Genomic DNA, 19,898 nt, shown 5'->3' with positions numbered 1-19,898 from the left:
GGGGGTTGACCCCATTTCCCTGTTTTGCCTCAAAATGCTGGGTGTTTGCAACCCACAATCACATTATGATCACAACTGTGATCGAGGTTTCAGTGCTAAAACACACCAAAAACACAACCACCTAACACTAGACACACTTCCTACCACCTAACTACATTCAAATTCAAATAAAAACTTAGGGGTCTATTAGAATGTCGGGCGGATCGCCACCACCCGCATGGTGGTGGCGATCCGCCCAACATTCACCTCCGCCCACATGCCATTTCCCCCCGCTATGTTAGTATGGCGGGGGGACCTCTTTCCGTCCGCCGGTTTTCCGCCGGTCACACAGGTGACCATGCGGAAAAGGGGCCTGATATGGTGGTGGTGTCTGCTAGACAGCGCCATCCATATTATGATGGCAGCAGGAAGCAGCATAATGGCATGCAGTTTCCTCAGTTGGGGTCCCGATACGGGCCCCCAAGATGTTGGGGGGTGGGGGGGAACATGGAGGGTACTTATGGTACCCCCCCTGCATTTGCATGGACGACGTGGCAGGCACCATGCGGTGCCTGCCACGTTGTGCATGCAAATGCGCACATGCCTTTTTTCTATTGTGGCGAGCGTTGCTGACAACACCGCCCGCCGCAATGCAAAAAATGCGGGATGCGCCCGCCACTGGGGCGGGCGCATCCTAATTGCCCATGCGGGACCGCCACACCCTTAGCGGGCGGTCCCATTTCCCGGGGCGATGGAGGGCGGACAAAGTCTGCCCGCCATCATAATAGACCCCTTAGTTTAATTACACTTACCATCCTTGATGCGACGCAGCTTCTACCCGCAAGCTTGTACCCTCAGAAATAACCCAAAACAACAGTTAGCAGTAACAAATTAGTACCTGGAAAACAAATATGGCTGGTTAAATTATAAAAAAGATAGAAATTAATTTAAAAACATGTAACACAGTAATAAATACATTACTTATATATTTCCTAAAACTATTAGAAAATTGTACTTATATGTTAAAAATAATGTATCATTTTTTCTACATTGCAAAATAATAATAAAATTAATATAAAATATATTAATTATTATTATAATTACTTATTTATTTGTATTATTTACAATTCTTTCTAAAAAAGTGTTAAACATTTATTCAAATGTTAAATAAAAACGTACCTCTTCAAAAACATGTTTACATATATTGTAACAATGTGATAATTAATATTATTAATATTTCATACATTAATAATATTAATAAAAAAATATATGTTATGTTATGTTATTGATCATTTGTAGCGCGCACAGATACTCGGAAGTGTCCCGGCGCAATAAGCCTGAGCAGGGGTAAGCAGAAGTGGAAAAAAGCAGCTAAGCGACTTAATCAAAAAGTAGGGTTTTCAGTTGCTTCTTGAACGTAGGCTATTCCAGGCCCTGGCCTCCCTTACAGAAAGGGAACTCCCTCCCGTTCTGGCAAGGCGGTATCGTGGGATGACAGCAAAGCATTGTCCCGTTGACCGGAGATGCCTAGATGGCGCATAGAAATTGAAGCGCCTCCTGAGGTAAGAGGGTCCAGACTTGTAGAGGCCTTGTTCTGAATAGTCTGCAGCTTTTTTATCTGGTAGCAGGGAAGGCCAATGTAGAGAGAATTGGCATAATCGAGCCGTGACAGGATGAGAGCGCGAGTCACCATTTTTTTAGCCGCTTTTGGCAGGAGCGGCAACAATTTCTTGAGGAGGTTCAGTGTACCAAAGCACACTCCTGCCAACTTATTAATCTGAGTTATACAATTGTTAACCACTTAAAATGTTAATATTTTTTTAATAAATCTGTATTATGTTATATTCTTTAATTTTAAGAAAATATGTATTGGATTATTAACTGTTAAACATGCAAAAATGAACTGTAAAATTATATGGCAAAATTAATCTATGATACAGCAATGTTCTAAACAAAAATACCCCAACAAATGTCTGTTATAAAAGATAAATACCTGTATCATAAAATATAACAATGTTAAAAATATGTATGATCAAAAATATAACATATGCAAATAAACATATATCCAAAATACCTTATGTTACAAAAATAAAAATGTGTATTTATTTTGTATGTTTTTCCAAGTGTATTATATTCCCTTAATAAAATATGTGTTTTTACTCTAATTATCGTAATATTAGAAAATAAAAGATCACTTAAAAATGTACGTCTGATTATTTTTCTAATAATGTATTTGTATTAAATATTTTCCTAAAATGTATATTTTAATGCAATGTATTTATTTTAACTAATATGTACTTTAAACATGTATTGTTATAAGTATTGTAATTGTAAATATAAAATAAATTATTATACATACACATTACCACTCCCGATTATCATTTTTTTTAAAATAACAGACCTATACTCATTTATAATATAATATTCCTACATCCATTAGTATTAGCTCAAGTAATGTGCTGTACACTACACATATATAATTTACTATGCTCACTCCAGTTAATATTAAATCAGGGAAGGTTCTGGACACTAAGGGGCCTATTTGGATGGCGGCCGGAAAACCACCCCGACCACCATGGAAGCGGAAAACAACCGCCTGCCGGCACTGTGGGAAAACCGGCGGCCAAATTAGGATCATCCGCCAAAAAACAACGACCCCGGTGGAACGGGGCCAAGAAAAACTGCCGCTAGCAGGTGGTGATGACCAAAATCTGTCCGCAGCGGTTGGAGTCGCAGAGGAAAAACACCAACCTGCCGCAAGTATAGCGGAGACACCGCACAGGAAATTAGGATATCCCTGATTGTCCCACGGTACGTACCACTGTCTCCGACCTCCGCGGTCGCACAATGGGATGAATGGGAGAGCCAGTGGAAGAGCTGAAGCACAGCCACCGCAGCGGACGATCAGTAAAAAATATGGCAGACGAAGCAAAAAACCCACAATAAGGCCAAAAAGTGCACACAGAAAACTAGCCATGCCCCCAAAATACACAAAACACACCCCAATGACACAATCACTTGGCAAAAAGAAACATACATATCCCAGGACAACACACCTGACAACCAAACCCCAATTGGACACACCCACATAGCTGAGTATAAAACCAGCCCCCTGCCTGACCACAATCCTTTGCAATACTCCATGAGAGAAGGGACACACACCCCAGCTGACAGAAGAGGCAAAGGACACAACATCACTAGCCACACCACACACAGCACCACCACCACTTCCACACCTGCACAACTAACCCCCTTCACAACACACACCATACACATCACAACCACCACTCACACTCCTGCACCCACAACCACTTTGCACACCACACACCATGGGCACACAGAAAATGCCCAAATTCACAGAGAGTGAGTTGACAGTCATGGTGGATGAGATAGTCAGAGTGGAACTACAGCTTTTTGGTAGTCTGGTCCAACAGACACCATTAGCCACAAGGACACAAATGTGGGCAAGGATAGTCCAAAGGGTCAATGCAGTAGGGACCACCCCAAGATCAAAAAAGGAGATCATGAAGCGGTGGCATAAACTGAAGAGTGTGGTCAAGGAGAGGAGGAGCAAGAACAGTGAGCTGGCTCAGAGGACTGGCGGTGGCCCTCCCATTCCACAAAAAACATTCACATCATGGGAGGAAAAGGTGCTTGCCATACTGCATCCAGAGAGTCTCACAGGAGTAGCCGGGGGAGTGGAGGCTGGTAAGTAAAAACAAATGTCTACCACCACTCTGCTATGTACAGTCCCACACAACTACAAAGCTACACCACCTAGGACAAATTCCATCCATCTGCACCACACACTCACAAAAACATGTCTCACAGATCCAACATTCACCCACTCCCATTAAGCCCAAACGTAGCTACCAACATTACAAAGGGGGCATGTGTACAGGCAGACAGCACTACAACTCCCACCAGGCCCCCTTGTCCCACAGTATCAGCAAGTTGGAGCCCTCCCCCAACCCACCCAGAAGCATGTCTCAGCCATTACATTACCCTCATCAAACTCACAGGTAGGTAGCCATCTTCCCTGGGAGGGTGTTTTGGGGTGGGAGGCCTGCACTACCACTCCCACCATGCCCCCTGTGCCCCCCTCAGCAGGATAGAAAACTCCCCCAACCCCCCCCAGAGGCAGTTGAAAGCCATTGCAGTACACCAAACAAACTTACAGGTAGGTAGCCATCTTCACAATCAGTGTGTTTGAGGGTGGGAGGCCTGCACTACCACTCCCACCATGCCCCCTGCCCCCACCTCAGCAGGATGGAGCCCTCTCCCCACCCCACCCAGAAGCAGTTGGAAGCCATTGCAGTACACCAAACAAACTTACAGGTAGGTAGCCATCTTCCCTGGGAGGGTGTTTGGGGATGGGAGGCCTGCACTACCACTCCCACCATGCCCCCTGCCCCCACCTCAGCAGTATGGAGCCCTCCCCCCACCCCACCCAGAAGCAGTTGGAATTCATTGCAGTACACCAAACAAACTTACAGGTAGATAGCTATCTTCCCTGGGAGGGTGTTTGGGGGTGGGAGGCCTGCACTACCACTCCCACCATGCCCCTGGGCCCCCCTCAGCAGGATAGAAAACTCCCCCAACCCCACCCAGAGCCAGGAAGCCATTGCAGTACACCAAACAAACTTACAGGTAGGTAGCCATCTTCACAATTAGGGTGTTTGAGGGTGGGAGGCCTGCACTACCACTCCCACCATGCCCCCTTCACCCCACCTCAGCAGGATGGAGCCCTTCCCCCACCCACCCAGAAGCAGTTGGAAGCCATTGCAGTACACCAAACAAACTTACAGGTAGGTAGCCATCTTCCCTGGGAGGGTGTTTGGGGGTGGGAGGCCTGCACTACTCTACCACCATGCCCCCTGCCCCCCACCTCAGCAGGATGGAGCCCTCCCCCCACCCCACCCAGAAGCAGTTGGAAGTCATTGCAGTACACCAAACAAACTTACTGGTAGGTAGCCATCTTCCCAGGGAGGGTGTTTGGGGGTGGGAGACCTGTACTACCACTCCCACCATGCCCCCTGTCCTCCACCTCAGCAGGATGGAGCCCTCCCCCCACCCTACCCAGAAGCAGTTGGAAGCCATTGCAGTACACCAAACAAACTTACAGGTAGGTAGCTATCTTCCCTGGGAGGGTGTTTGGGGGTGGGAGGCCTGCACTACCACTCCCACCATGCCCCCTGTCCCCCACCTCAGCAGGATGGAGCCCTCCCCCCACCTCAACCAGAAGCAGTTGGAAGCCAGTGCAGTATACCAAACAAACTTACAGGTAGGAATCCATCCTCCCTGGGAGGGTGTTTGGGGGTGGGAGGCCTGCACTATCACTCCCACCATGCCCCCTGTCCCCACCTCAGCAGGATGGAGCCCTCCCCCACCCCACCCAGAAGCAGTTGGAAGCCATTGCAGTACACCAAACAAACTTACAGGTAGGTAGCCATCTTCCCTGGGAGGGTGTTTGGGGGTGGGAGGCCTGCACTACCACTCCCACCATGCACCCCCACCTCAGCAGGATGGAGCCCTCCCCCCACCCCAACCAGCAGCAGTTGGAAGCCATTGCAGTACACCAAAAATACTGACAGGTAGGTAGCCATCTTCCCTGGGAGGGTGTTTGGGGGTGGGAGGCCTGTATTACCATTCCCACCGTGCCCCCTGGCCCACACCTCAGCAGGATGGAGCCCTCCCCCCACCCCACCCAGAAGCAGTTGGAAGCCATTGCAGTACTGCAAACAAACTTACAGGTAGGTAGCCATTTTCACAGTGAAGGTGTCTGGGTGTGGGAGGCCTGTACCACTACTCCCACCATGCCCCCTGACCCCACCTTAGCAGGATGTAGAACTCCACACCACCCAGAAGCGGTTGGAAGCCATTACATCACCCTCATCAAATTAACAAGAAGGTAGCAATCTTCACAGTGAAAGTGTCTGGGAGGCCTGTACCACTACTCCCACCATGTCCCCTGGCCCCCACCTCAGCAGGATGGAGCACTGCCCCACCCCACCCAGAAGCAGTTGGAAGCCATTGCAGTACACAAAACAAACTTACAGGTAGGTAGACATATGATTCTATCCTGTGACCCCACTGAGCAGGATGTAAGCCGCCACCACGCACACACACATGTGTGACATGACAAACCCAAATGTGGGCACATTACAGGTAAGTAGCAAGTACATGCACCCACCCATTTGACACAAATTAAATGGTACCATATGACGACACCAGCTCTCTCATTGCACAATGAGGCACACCTACCCCATTGCCAAGCACAGTGTGCACACAGGTGAGCTAAGGAAACTTTCACAGCTACCAAAGTGTGACACACCAATGCACAAGTAGAAGAAAGTCAGGGCACAATCATGCACAGCACCTATTTACATGTTCATCGCCATGGGGCAAGTGCAACAAGGACCATTCGAAAAATACGAAAGCATGTGTGGTGGTACAAATCAAGATATGCACATGACAGGACAAAGGTATGCAGGAGATGACATTGGCCAGTCCATGGCTAGATGTGATGCCTGCCAGCTCAGACAAATCAACAATGATTCCCCAATTAAAAACATGTTGTGGCAGGCCCTAGATGGCAACAAGTCCCTGTAATCATTAATTGTGCACGGGTCGCATGGTATGCCTTGACACCTTACAACATGGACAAGTAATGCATGTACCACTGCATCATGTCAGGAAGCACAGTAGTGCACATAGGAAACAATGTGATGATCTGTCAATTGTGCAGTGTACAAAAAGTGAATGACACACAGCTAACACAAAGCTTGTCAGTGCACTACAATGACCATTTCCCATCTGACCCACAGGTGACCAAGAACTCACTGCAGAGGACAACACCAGCAACCTGCAGAGCCAGTCTCCCCCCCGGTACATGGACTCTTGGATGTTGACTCCCAGGATTCCATGGACGATGAGCTCGAAGCCGGCCTATCTGGTGTGCCAGGGAGCTGCAGGTCCCAGGACCCCATCGTCCCCCCACCACATCTGTGGCAGCAACAACTTCACAGCAGACACCTGCTGTCACGGCCTGTATGGCCACTGCCAATACCACCAGCACCACCACCAGTGCTGCCTACAACACCCTCCCGTCCCAGAGGATGACCAGCACACACCACCGACAGAGGAGGGCAGGGAGAGAATGTGGGTGCCCACAGTGGTGAGGCAACAGGTCCTTGGCAGCAGGGCAGGTGGGAGGGGCAGGGTCACTCACAGAGACCAGGAGGCTGGGACCCAATCCCTGGAACACATCACCAGAGTCCTGGGTGCATACGAACAGGCCCAGGAACGAACGGGCCGGTCGGACGAACTGTTGCACAAGCTAATCCTGCTGATGAGGTCCATCGACACCCATATAGGACAAATCGTGGACCTCTTGGGCCAGCAAGTGGCGGTACTGAGGGACAGGCATGCGCCACAAACAACACCTCCATCTCCCCCTGGTGGGCCGCAGAATGAGAGTTCACCATCCTCACCTGAGCCCACAGAGAGGGGTGAGTCCTCAGACCCCACTGGCATTGCAGCACCCCCCCCCCCAAACGACGAAGGGGCCATCCTAAGAAGACCCTGGGAGTAACTGTAGGCAAAGCACCTGCCAGACACCAGTCACAGAGCCAGCCATGATGGCAACCCTCTCCACCACTGCATTGACTTTTTGGACTGTCCTTTCCCACACTGTCTTGTGAATGGTCTCTGTCTGCTGGACTGGGTACTCGATTATCTCATCTACCACAACTGTCAACTCACTGCTCCACTCCCCCAATGGAAATGTACACCCCCCCCCTCGCATCTCACCATTGCACATAAAATATCCTAACACACATGTTGTTGTGCCTGCTCCATCTTTATTGCAGGATGTACAGCCTTCAACATGTTCACAATGTACCAGGAGCATGGGCTGCATGTAGGCAAGGAGAAGTTGAAGGCACCTAGGGAAACACAACAGAACTACTTTCAATGGTCTGGGTGTGGCATCACATACATCACACAACCCCTACCATCAGGATAACCCAAAATGCACACGTCACAATGGGCAACAAGTGTCAACATACACGTCCTGTAGATGTTCCCAAATGACCTGTCCCAGAAACATTGCCAAACACCGCTGAGTCTACAACTGGCTGCTGTTACAATTCTCAAATGCCCCTTCACGACAACAGCAATATCAGAAGACAATGGGTATGCTGCACATTGTCACCCACCTTCAAGTAAAGTAGCGTGTGATGAACTGTTCACGCAGGTCAACACCTTCCTCCTCTCGACTGTCCTCATCACTGGACACGGGTTGGTTTGCAGGCTGGGGCCTTGAGTCCTCACCATCATCCAGGAGCAGGGGAATCTCCTTGCGAATGGCTAGGTTGTGGAGCATGCAGCATGCCACTTAAATCTGACACACCTTCCCGGGCGAGTATGCCAGTGCACCTCCGGTCTTGTCCAGGCAGCGGAAACGTGACTTGAGCAGACCAAAAGTACACTCCACCACACGACGTGTCCTCCCATGTGCCGCATTGCAGCGGACATCAGCTGGGGTCCTGGGATTCCTCAGTGGGCTCATTAACCAGGGACGGTTGGGATATGCAGTCACCTAGGTATGACAAACACAAATAGACATTGCAATGTTGAGGAGGCTGAGGGCAGCAGCTCACACACCCAGCACACAATACGACTAGACATACTCACCCACAATCCATGCATGCTCTGGAAGCAGATTAGCCATCAGCTGGGGCACAATGCTGTTCTGCAGGATGTAGGAGTCATGGGCCGAGCCTGGGAATTTGGCACACACGTGGGAGATGATCATATCTGCCAGGCACACCACCTGCACATTTATGGAGTGGTAATGCTTGTGATTCCTGAAAATGTGCTCACTTGCCTGTAGTGGCACAAACCCGACATGGGTGCAATCAATGGCACCAACAACATTGGGGATGTGTCCAAGGGGATAGAAGTCTCCCTTCACAGCTGGCAATTCAGCACCCCTGGAGAAATGGATGTATCTATCCTTGTATATCATCGTAGCAGAAAGTACATCACGCAGCACCATGCTGAACATCGGTTGTGACATCCCACCTGCGCTGGCCACTGTCTCTTGGAATGATCCAGTGCCAAAAAAATGCAGGGCCGCCATCACCTTATAAGTAGGGGTGAAAGCTGTTGGATATGTCCTGCGAGGCTGCAGGTGAGGCTCCACCAGATCACAAACGTTTTTCAGGGTGGCTCTATCCAGACGGCATTTCCGTATGATCGCAACATCCTCCATGTCCTCCAGCACTGTCAAGTGACGAATCAAATTTGGCCTCCTACTATTTGAGATGATTGTGGACAAATGTCAATGCAATACATCATGAGATGTGCACAGCATATCACGTTCTGGATGACACAACGACAACAATGACTGCCATCAATATTGAGTTACAGACCAGCTTACATGTAGGGACACCGCCAGCTACACAAAGGGCACACCTATCAACTTACACAAGACAAGTACCTCAAACACCACCTTGGTCAATGTGAATGCAAATAGGGAGATGGCCACATTTCACATGGGCACGCCTGGGAGTATAACATCCAGCATATGTGCAACAAATCAAAACAACTGTCTCATACCTAGCCGCTGTACCTATCACGCCTTAATGAGTCATTACAACCTGGCACACATCCAACACACAATGACCACCGCCAGCGCAGGAATGACGTATGTGTGCATGAGCAGACATGAGAGGTAATGCAAAATGGATCATCATTCATTAAGACGAGCATTGCTGTGATTGTCACTGCACCTCAACACATTGACATGTGTATACATTGTAGCATCCAGAACAACACTGTCCTGCCCACCCAACCATCAAATCCATAAATGACATGTGAGTGAGTACAGGCCAATCTACGACACACACACAAACATGGCATGTGTAGCCATCAGTGGAGTAAATGGAACATTGGCATCGTGTGCACAATGATGTGCCATTGACCATGTGGGCACTGTGCACTGTTGATGTTTGCCAGATGGCCATTGCAATAGTATGGCGCCCATATCACGGTAGCTACTGCCTGGCGCTGGCGGTGTGTCACCAGCACCCCCATTCACACAAGTGCGGTAGTGATAGGCATGGAGACATGGGGAGATGGCAGTTGTTATTCTCCGCCACCCATATCGCGGTAGCTACCGCCTGGCCCCGGCGGTGTGTCACCAGCATCCCCATTTACACATGTGCGGTAGTGATAGGCATGGAGACATGGGGAGATGGTGGTTGGCATGCTCTGCCGCCTGAATGGCGGTGCCTCATGTCAATGTATGGCACCCATATTGCGGTAGCTACCGCCTGGCCCCGGCGGTGTGTCACCAGCACCCCCACTCACACATGTGTGGTAGTGAAAGGCATGGAGACATGGGGAGATGGCGGTTGGCATGCTCTGCCACCCATATCATGATAGCTACCACCTGGCCCCAGCGGTGTGTCACCAGCACCCCCATTCACACATATGCGGTAGTTATAGGCATGGAGACATGGGGAGATGGTGGTTGGCATGCTCCGCCGCCTGAAGGGCGGTGCCTCGTGTCAATGTATGGCACCCATATCATTGTAGCTACCGCCTGGCCCCGGCGGTGCGTCACCAGCACCCCCACTCACACATGGGCGTAGTGATAGGCATAGAGACATGGGGAGATGGCAGTTGGCATGCTCCTCCACCCATAGCGCGGTAGCTACCGCTTTGCCCCGGCAGTGTGTCACCGCCATGGAGCTTGACCTAGAGCCAATGGGAAGCTCGATAGCGGTGGCATGATACAATTTTGAAGATCGCGGTAGGCGTGCTCTACCACCGTGGAGGCCGTCATTGGATGCATTTGAAAGATGCACCATTGCGCTAGCGCACACCGGGCCCCTGCAGTGTGTCACCACCATGGAACTTGCCCTGGAGCCAATGGGAAGCTTGATAGCGGTGGCATGATGCAATTTTGAAAATTGCGGTAGGCGTGCTCTGCCACCGTGGGGGCGGTCATTGGATGCATTTGAAAGAGGCAGACCTGGACCACCAATTGCTGCAGCTTGGCACTTTTGAAACGACCCCAGGGGGCTATATATGTGTGGAATTGAGCCTCACATTTCCACTGCTCCCAGAGCCTGCTGCCAGAGACCCCTCACCTGCTGCTGCCTCCAGGGACTGCTGCCTGAGACCCTTTACCTGCTGCTGCCTCCTTGGACTGCTGCCTGAGACCCCTCATCTGCTGCTGCCTCCAGGGACTGCTGCCTGAGACCCCTCACCATCCAATTCCGCCGCTGTTGTCTCATGTCCACAGTGATGGCAAGCACAGAGAAGATCCGTGCCAGCTTCTTCACGAGCGAGGAGCTGTAGGTCCTGGTGGACGAGGTGCTCACACAGTACCCAAGGCTATATGGTGCCCCAAATATCATGGTAAGTCGTCAACAGGGGGAGAGGACAGGGGGGCAACACATGTAGTTGGACTGATATAGTATGTGCCTGGGAGTGTGGGGTAGTGTCATGCACTGCCTGACATGCTGTCTCCAGGGGGAGGGTGTGTGTACCCAATGCCACTGGTTTCCCTGCCTGCACTTGTATGCATGAGTGACCTGTGCCATACAGTGACACAGAAGGTTGTTCATGCTGTAGTCAGGACAGTGATTGCTTGGCTGGATGGCTGTGTGTGCCCCTGTAGTCCATCTCGGTGTGAGCCCAGCTGGGCAGCACAGTCCCCGTCTACAAAGACAAGGACATATAACTTCACTTACAGAGTATGACATCACTCTTTTCACATTGCACTCCAGCTATGGGCCATCTCAGCACTGTAGATTGCACAAAACCGCCCTTGTGAATGGCATTTTGTAGTTGTGAGATCATGTCCCTCAATGTGACATCCATGACACAGTTATCTATTCACAGGGCAGGGACATTGGGGCTGTGCAGTCTTGGACACAGTGGGTCACGCCCCAAACACAGGTTGATATGTGCTGTATGTGTTGCTCAACCCAACAATGGACTGGAGATGTGGGCAGGCTACATAACGGTTCCAGTGCTGGCATCCTGCATGTGCATGAGATGTACAGGGACTGTGTTCCCCCTCACACCTGCATGCATTCACATCAGATTTTCCCATGCAGATGTACCATGTGAGATGTACTCTAGTCTCTGATAGACATATCGTTGGATATGTGATGAGTTTGTATCTTGCTGCTATACTGATAGATGTCAGTACATAACACTGTATCACTGATCATTTCCCCCTCTTGTCTCCCATGCCTACAGTTCATGGTACACCAGCATAAGGCTGTGTGGAGGGCCATTGCAGCAAAGGTTCAAGCTCTGGGTGTCTCAAAGCGATGGCGCACCCACTGCCACAAGAGGTGGGATGACATCAGCCGGCTGGCAAAGAACGTAGCGGAAATGACCTTGGGGCTGCTTCCTTGCACTGGGCGTTTGGCACGGCGCAGCATGACACCACTAATGGGCAGCATCTTGGCGGTGACACAGCCTGAGCTGGATGCACGTTTGAAGGAGCATCCGCAGCAAGTCAGGGGTGAGCATTTGGGAAGGGTGACTTTAGCTGGGAGTGGCTGCATGTGTACAGTGCCTGTGCCAGCGCTGGCCTATGTGATGTTGGTAGTGTGATGCTGTGGCATGTAAGTGGCTGCTGGGCTGGCTGCCGGTGTCATGCATTTGCCCTACCTGTACTGACAACGGTGATTTCGATGCTATGCTTTCACATTATATTCTGAGTTGTGCTCTTCAGGTTTCTTCTGCACTGGGGTAGTCTTGGGAATCCCATGGGAGGTAACGGCAGTGTGCCCAATCTGACTGTACCTTCATTAATGCATCAATTGCATGCGCCCAGATTGGGGAGGCCTACACATTTGACAGCAATGTGCACCATTCAATTGTCCCCACAGTACAACATGGTGGGTGGCATGGGCTAATGTCCATTGAGGACTGTCATGTTGTAGTCTGGGTCTGTGTTGTCCCCTCCTGTTCCATCGAGAGCTGTCATTGTCAACAAGTAGTGTGCCCCCATCATGTCCCTATGTGTGCTCAGAGCTAGTTTTGTGTCTGGTTGAACAGAGCCACAAGCAGGGTGTTGTGCTGTGTGGTCATCACATGGCTCACTCACGCCTGAGTTTCCAGTTTCCACGCACTGCTTGAGTCTCTATAGTGAGTTGGCACGATGTGATTGCACAGGGTGGTGTGCAACATGTAGATGTGGTCATCTTTTCTGATGCATTGCTTGCATATGTTTGTTCTGTCACTGACCTGACCCTACATCTCTCTCTCATGCAGCATCTCCTGTGGTCACGGAGGGACAGGGGACGGACACCAGTGGTGGTAAAACTAGCACAACAGCTGCACAGGAGCCCAGTGACACAGATGTCACCAGCGCCTCAGAGGGGGACAGGAGTCTACTGGAGGAATCCCACCCTGAGACTCAAAGCACCACATCATCTGATGCCAGCGGGGATGCATCCATGTTGGAGGGCACAGGGAACGGGGACTCTGCATCATCTTCCACCACACAGCGGCCAGTGCCCACTCTCCCAGCCACTTCCTCTGGTGCTGCCCGTGTCCACCTCAGTAAGATGGGAAGAGTGTCCTTCACCCCTGGCACCGCTGCCTCTGCCCCTGTCCCCCCTGCTGCCATCAGTGCTGAGTCAGTGCTGAGTCTGTGGACCTTTTGTGCCAGCTGTGTGTAGGCCAAACAGCTCTCCTCAATGCCTTCATTGACCACGACAAACAATTGGCCCAGGTGGTTGCTTTCATGGAGGGCATACATTCAGACATGGGTGGGCTGCACCGGACAGTCCAGGCTTTGTCATCGACAGTGATGTCTGCCCTTCAACAGGCACATACTCACAGTCCAGCTCCGGTCCCTTTGTCCACCCCCCTGGCAGTGGCCACGTCTGACGATAGTGACCATGGTCCACATACATCAAAGTCACGATACAGCACACGAAGCACACAGCAGCAGCAACCCAAGCGGTCCAGGCTGCAGACACCATCCCCACAGAAGACCAAAGCCACCCCAGAGCACAGGGAGAAAAGCCCGTCAGGTGACACCTGCGGACAAAAAGCAAAGCAGCAGGCCTCAGGCACACATGCCTCAGAGGCATCCCCATCCAAGGACTCTCCTGCAACTAAAGCATTGTGCAAAGAGAAGCATACAGTGTCTGTGCCCACCAAAGAGGTGGTGCATGCCAAGGGTATACCTAGCTCCAAGGAAGATTCACCCAGCACCTCGACTCCCATTCCAAGCCCAGTGAAGCAGGTGCCAGAGTGCTCTGTAGGGGTAACACCTAGTAAACAGGGGAAGGGGGGGGGGCAGAGGCGAAATCAGGCAAAGCGTTCTGCTGGGTCCAACACATCATCAGAGGGGGTGCCTGTGCCTGCACCTGATGCAGCTTTAGTGGTGAGTGTGCCTGTTGTGCCCACACCACTTCCCATTGATCCAAAGTCAGGCAAGCCATTTAGAATCCCCAAGAAGTGGAAAGGCATCCTTCCACAATCTCCAAGCCACACCATGTCTCCCTTCTGCATGACTCCACCTCCACGTGCCACTACACCACCTGGTCCAAGGAGCCCTCCGGCTTGCCAAGACACTGATAGCTCTACCTCAGCTGGTCCGCTCTCTCCCCGTTCAGGTGCCATGACAGTCCCCAAGACACAGCCAGATCCCAGTCCGCCTGACAGCCAAGTCTGAGTGTCAGTTACCCTCACACACCTTTCTCTCACACAGGAGGACCTATACTGCACATTGTTACCCCCTGACTGTGTTGCTGACCATGGAAAGGTACAGTCGCACACATTCCCTGTGCATCTTCTCATGGACTCAGTCTGCACCTTGGACTGGCCACTGGCCTTGTGTTTTGCCCCCTGGCTGTGCAGCTTCTCATGGACTAAGTCTGCACCTTGGATTAGCCACTGGCCTTGTGTTTTTCCCCCTGCCTGTGCAGCTTCTCATAGACTCAGTCTGCACCTTGGACTGGCCACTGACCTTGTGTTTTGCCCCCTGACTGTGCAGCTTCTTGTGGACATGCTCTGCACTCTGCCTGGCCACTGGACTTGTCGTTCACTGCTGTTTTGGCCTTGCCTGTGCAGCTTCTCATGGATATTCTCTGCACTTTGTCCTGCCCACTGGCCTTGTCGTTCACAGCTGTGTGCCCCCTGCCTGTGCAGCTTCTCATGGACTCAGCACCTTGGACTGGCTACTGGCCTTGTGTTTTGCCCCCTGCCTGTGCAGCTTCTCATGGACTCAGTCTGCACCTTGGACTGGCCACTGGCCTTGTGTTTTGCCCCCTGCCTGTGCAGCTTCTCATGGACATGCTCTGCACTCTGCTCTGGCCACTGGGCATGTCGTTCACTGCTGTTTTGGCCTTGCCTGTGCAGCTACTCATGGACATGCTCTGCATTTTGTGCCTTGCTCTTCTCTTGTCATGGTGCCTATCTGTGCAATATGTGAATAAAGACAGTTGCTCCCGTTGTCTATTTTGTCAGTGTCCTTACTGAATAAAGTTCTTTTGCTGTGTGTATATGCTTTACTGTGCCACATGCACTGCATGCCACTTCAACATGGGCAATGTTTGGGCTCACTTACGAATCAGTTTTCTGGGGTGACACGGTCTTCAGTTCTTCCTAAACCAGATACTTGTGGGGGCAATGGTGTAATTTTACAATTTGCAGCAGTTGTCATTTACTTGATTAGTTCATGTTGGCTATATTGCACACATGTCAGGTTGGGGGGCACTGCCGACACAGAGTGGGTTTCTGCACACAGTTTTGCAGGCAGGCTGTCCAGGGTCATCATGTATGCGTGTTCTTCCTTTATGTGTGCCCAGTGGTGTATGTGTGTGGTCATGTTGTGATGGCCAGTCATCCTAGCCCCATGGCTTACTTTCCATGTGTGCTCTTGGATGGTCAGGTGGTGTGCAGTGTGAAGGGAGTGAGTTTGTGGGGAATGTTGATGTGTGCATGCCCCTGCATTGTGAACTATACACATGTGTCACCCAGGAGTTGTATGCCAGTTGTTTTGATTGTTCAGCCCTGTGGATGTTGTTGTATTCACATATGTGAGTTGTATGTAGTGCACTGTGCAGTGTGTTGGTGTGTCCTTGCAGTTCTGTCTGACTCCTACTTGTTGTTTTTGTCACTTGTGGGTATGCAGAGTGTGTGACTGGTGTTGTGTTTTGTTGCACATCCATGTGTCTGGTGGCTGCTTGTGGGGACTGTGCAGACCTGATGTTCCACACTGCCATTGTGGTTGTGTTTTCTCATGCCTTGCTTTCAGATGGTGCCTTCTTGCCTCCAGTGTAGCATGTTGTGTGTGTTGTCATGCCACCCCCTATCTGTGCTTCAGATGCCTCCCCATTGTGGGTCTGCACTCCCTCTCTTTGTGCATGGTACACTCCTGCCATGTCCCCTACTGGCATGCAGTACACTTCACTTTGGTGTCACACTTCATTTGTGACACTGTGCTTTGTGGTGCAGTTCTATGTCCAGGGTCAGTGTGCCACTCAGGACATTTCCCCATTTCCCCATGGGTTGCATGTGATGTTCTGGTGCTGTTTGGCAGTCATGGTTCGTTAGAATCCGGGGTCTCTGGTTGGCGCAGGTATGCACTGGCGACAAGCAGGGACCCTTTCCTCTAAGTCAGGGCGTAGGATTACCTCTTTAAAAATAGCCCCTGCTCACCCTCTAGGTAATGTGGCGCGAGCAGTCAGGCTAGATTTCCAGAGGTCATTAGGTTAAGCGTTCAAGTTGTCCCACACAATAGCCACCACCCCACCACACAAAGACACAAGGCTGTATTTATATCAAAATAAAGTTCTTTATATATAAGATTTCTTTACGCGGGCTTGTTAAGATACAGTTCTTCACTTAAATAGTGTTCCAGTTACTTTAAATGCTTTTAGGCAGTCCACAGTTCTTAAAATGGCAATGTTCTACTTCAAAAATGCTTCTTTGGGGGTCTGTGCGCTTCGTAGCTCCTTCGGTACGCTTTTTACAAGGTTTTTAACGTGCCTTGCCGTTTCTCACGCTTCTCGCGTGAGCACTCGTACGCTTGCCGCTTCCCACGCTTCTCACGTGAGCACGCGTACTCGGACGTGAGCCGTACGGACCGTACCTTCGTAGGTACGTGTCGAACACGTCTAGTACGCCCCTTTCCAAACGTCCCTCTTCTCGCGTGAGCACCGGCAATGTCTTTCAATGCAGTACGGACCGTACCAAGGCTCACCCATCTCGCGTGAGTCGCGTAGCGCGACGCTAGCACCGTACAAAGCGGCGGCTCGGGGGTGATTCGTAGCGCGTTGCAGCGCCGTCGGCTTTCTCTCAGGTTGGCGAACCAGGTGCTTGGTGTCTTCACGGGGATCTCAGCGGCGCAGGGCCGCAGAGGCTCGGAGTTTGGACGTCCGGGGTCTCCTCTTTGCGTTGCGAGCTACGGCTCGGGGGGGCAGTTGCTTGCTGGGCTAGGGCCAGGTAGGCCGGCCTTTGCAGTGCTTGGCAGATGTTGCGGTGCTCGGAGGGAGGGGGGAGCACACAGGGTCTCTGAGGGTCAGGATGACAGGATCACCTCCAGCAGCTTCTCTTCTCCTTGGAGGAAGGTAGCGCCCACTGTTCCTGGGGCGCAGTTCAGGGGGCAAGTTCACCAGCAAGCCCTTGGAGATAGTTTGATGGCACAAGTTGAATCAAAGTCTTTTCCTTTAGTCTTTTCCTCTCCTTCCAGCAGACAGGCACCCACTGCAGGCCAGTCTCTCAGGCAGAGAGACAGTATTCCTCCTTCAGCTTCTCCAGGTCCTTCTCCTTCAGGCAGAGTTTCTTCTTGGCGCAAACAGGATCTGATTTCTTAGGAGCAGGGCTCCTTCTTTTATAGCACAATTCTTTTGTTCTTTGTCGCCACGGGGCCTGGGCCTGGCTCAGTCCAGTTTTGGAGCACTTTGTTGTGGTGACTCTGCTCTTTCCTTTCAGCAGCAGGGCAGAGACATCAGCCGCTCCACAGGGGTCGGAGCCGGCATTGTGGTGGCAGAGCACAGGTCTATTCAGAGTCAAAGGTGTACTCCTCCCACCCATCCTGGTGTAATCTCTTTACCCACCACCTGGCAGCCAGCCTGTCTCCTGGAATTCCCCATCCCTGCTCCTTTACTGTTACTAGGCAGAACACACACACACAGCAGAGGCGGACTGAAATGGCCAGGTCAGTAAATACTAACTTTCTAAAAGTAGTATTTACAAACACAGGATATTAAAATAAACTTTACTAAAAGAAGTATTTTATTATTCTGAGTTCAGGCATACGAAACTTCACTTTCTACCATGCTTTCTGAGTCCACTGGGATTACAGCGTGTAGTAATTGCAGCAGCCCCTTCTGTCCTATGGAGAGCAGGTAGCATTCAATAGTGAAAAACGAAAATGGCTGTAATTCACTATTAGGACATGCCACACACATCAGGGCATGTCCTACCTTATACATACAATGCACCCTGTCCTTGGGCCTACCAGAGGGGTGGCTAATATGTAGTTAAGTGAGGGTTTGGGGACTGGCAAGTAGGTGCACTTGCGCAATCAGCGTAACAGTACCAGACCGGGCGCAGGTTCTGCAGTGGCAGACCCTAGACACATTTTACTAGGCCGCTTCTGTGGGTGGCACAACCAGTGCTGCAAGCCCACCAGCAGCATTTGTATTTACAAGACCTGGCACTTCCTGGTGCACTTTACTAGGGGCTGATAGTAAACCAAATAAGCCAAACATGGACACCAATCAATGTATACATTTTACCATAGGGAGAGCATATGCACCTTAGCACTGATCAGCAGTGGTAAGGTGCCCAGAGTCATAAAACAGCCAACAGCAGGTCAGAAAAAATACTGGAGGAAGGCAAAAAGTTTAGGGATGATCCTGCAAAAAGGGCCAAGTCCAACACAACCCCCTTCCAGCCAAAACGCAGGGTAGACCAATCACCACCGTGTTGGTCTTCCCTGCTTGGGGCGATAGAACAAGGGCCTGGCCCGCAACTGCAGGGGCGGACTCCATTTCAACGCCAATCTGAACCTATCGGACTCCCTCTGTCCATACTCTCAGGGCCCACCAAGCCAATCCATGGGGAACCCTTCTCCTCACCTGTGGACACCACCTTTGCAGCACCTAACCTTAACTGGCCCACAGGTGTGTCCCAACAGACAGACAGCAAAATGCTACAGTGGCCACTGACAGTAGTCAGGGATGAGACCCAGGCCGTATGCCTCTCAGGGCTCTCAATCCTTTGTGGCCCCAGGGATCGGGGGGCAGTAGCCCCAGGTGCTTGGCACCCGTTGTCCATTCTCCCTCCTGTCAGGTCAGGTATGACATCCTGGCACTGACCCTCCAGCCCCAGGACTGTACCCCGCGGCTGGACCAAAGACTGGGGTGGCCTTTCCCACACCCGGTCCTCCTCCTTGGGGTTCTGTACCCTCCCACCTGGAGTGGTACCCCCTTCCAGAATTGCCAGGGCACCTGGGGCAGGTGTCCTGCCCAATTTTCCCACCAGTTCAGGGGTTCTATCCTGCAACTGGGCGTCCAGGTCAGGGGGGGCACCCTGAACCTGGCCCTCCAACCTAGGATCTAAACCCTTCAGTTGAGCCGGGGTCAGAGGTGAGGACTCCCTCCCTCTGCACCCCCATCCAAATGGCTGTACCCTCCCAACTGGAGTGGTACCCCTAGAAGCAATCTGGGTCAGGACACTGATTACAGTGGTCTCACCCTCCAGGTCAGACAACACCTGACCCTGGCTTCCCAACCCTGGGACCAACCCATGCGGTTGAACGCTCGCATGGTGCACCAGGACTTCCCGGGGAGCACGCATGCCCCCCCTGAGGGTGATACATAACTCATGTGTGGTGTGACAGTCTTCCTGGCCCTGATCTC

Source organism: Triturus cristatus, chromosome 2_2, assembly GCF_964204655.1.
Source record: "Triturus cristatus chromosome 2_2, aTriCri1.1, whole genome shotgun sequence".
NCBI lineage: Eukaryota > Metazoa > Chordata > Amphibia > Caudata > Salamandridae > Triturus > Triturus cristatus.
Note: the sequence above shows the minus strand (reverse complement) of the source record.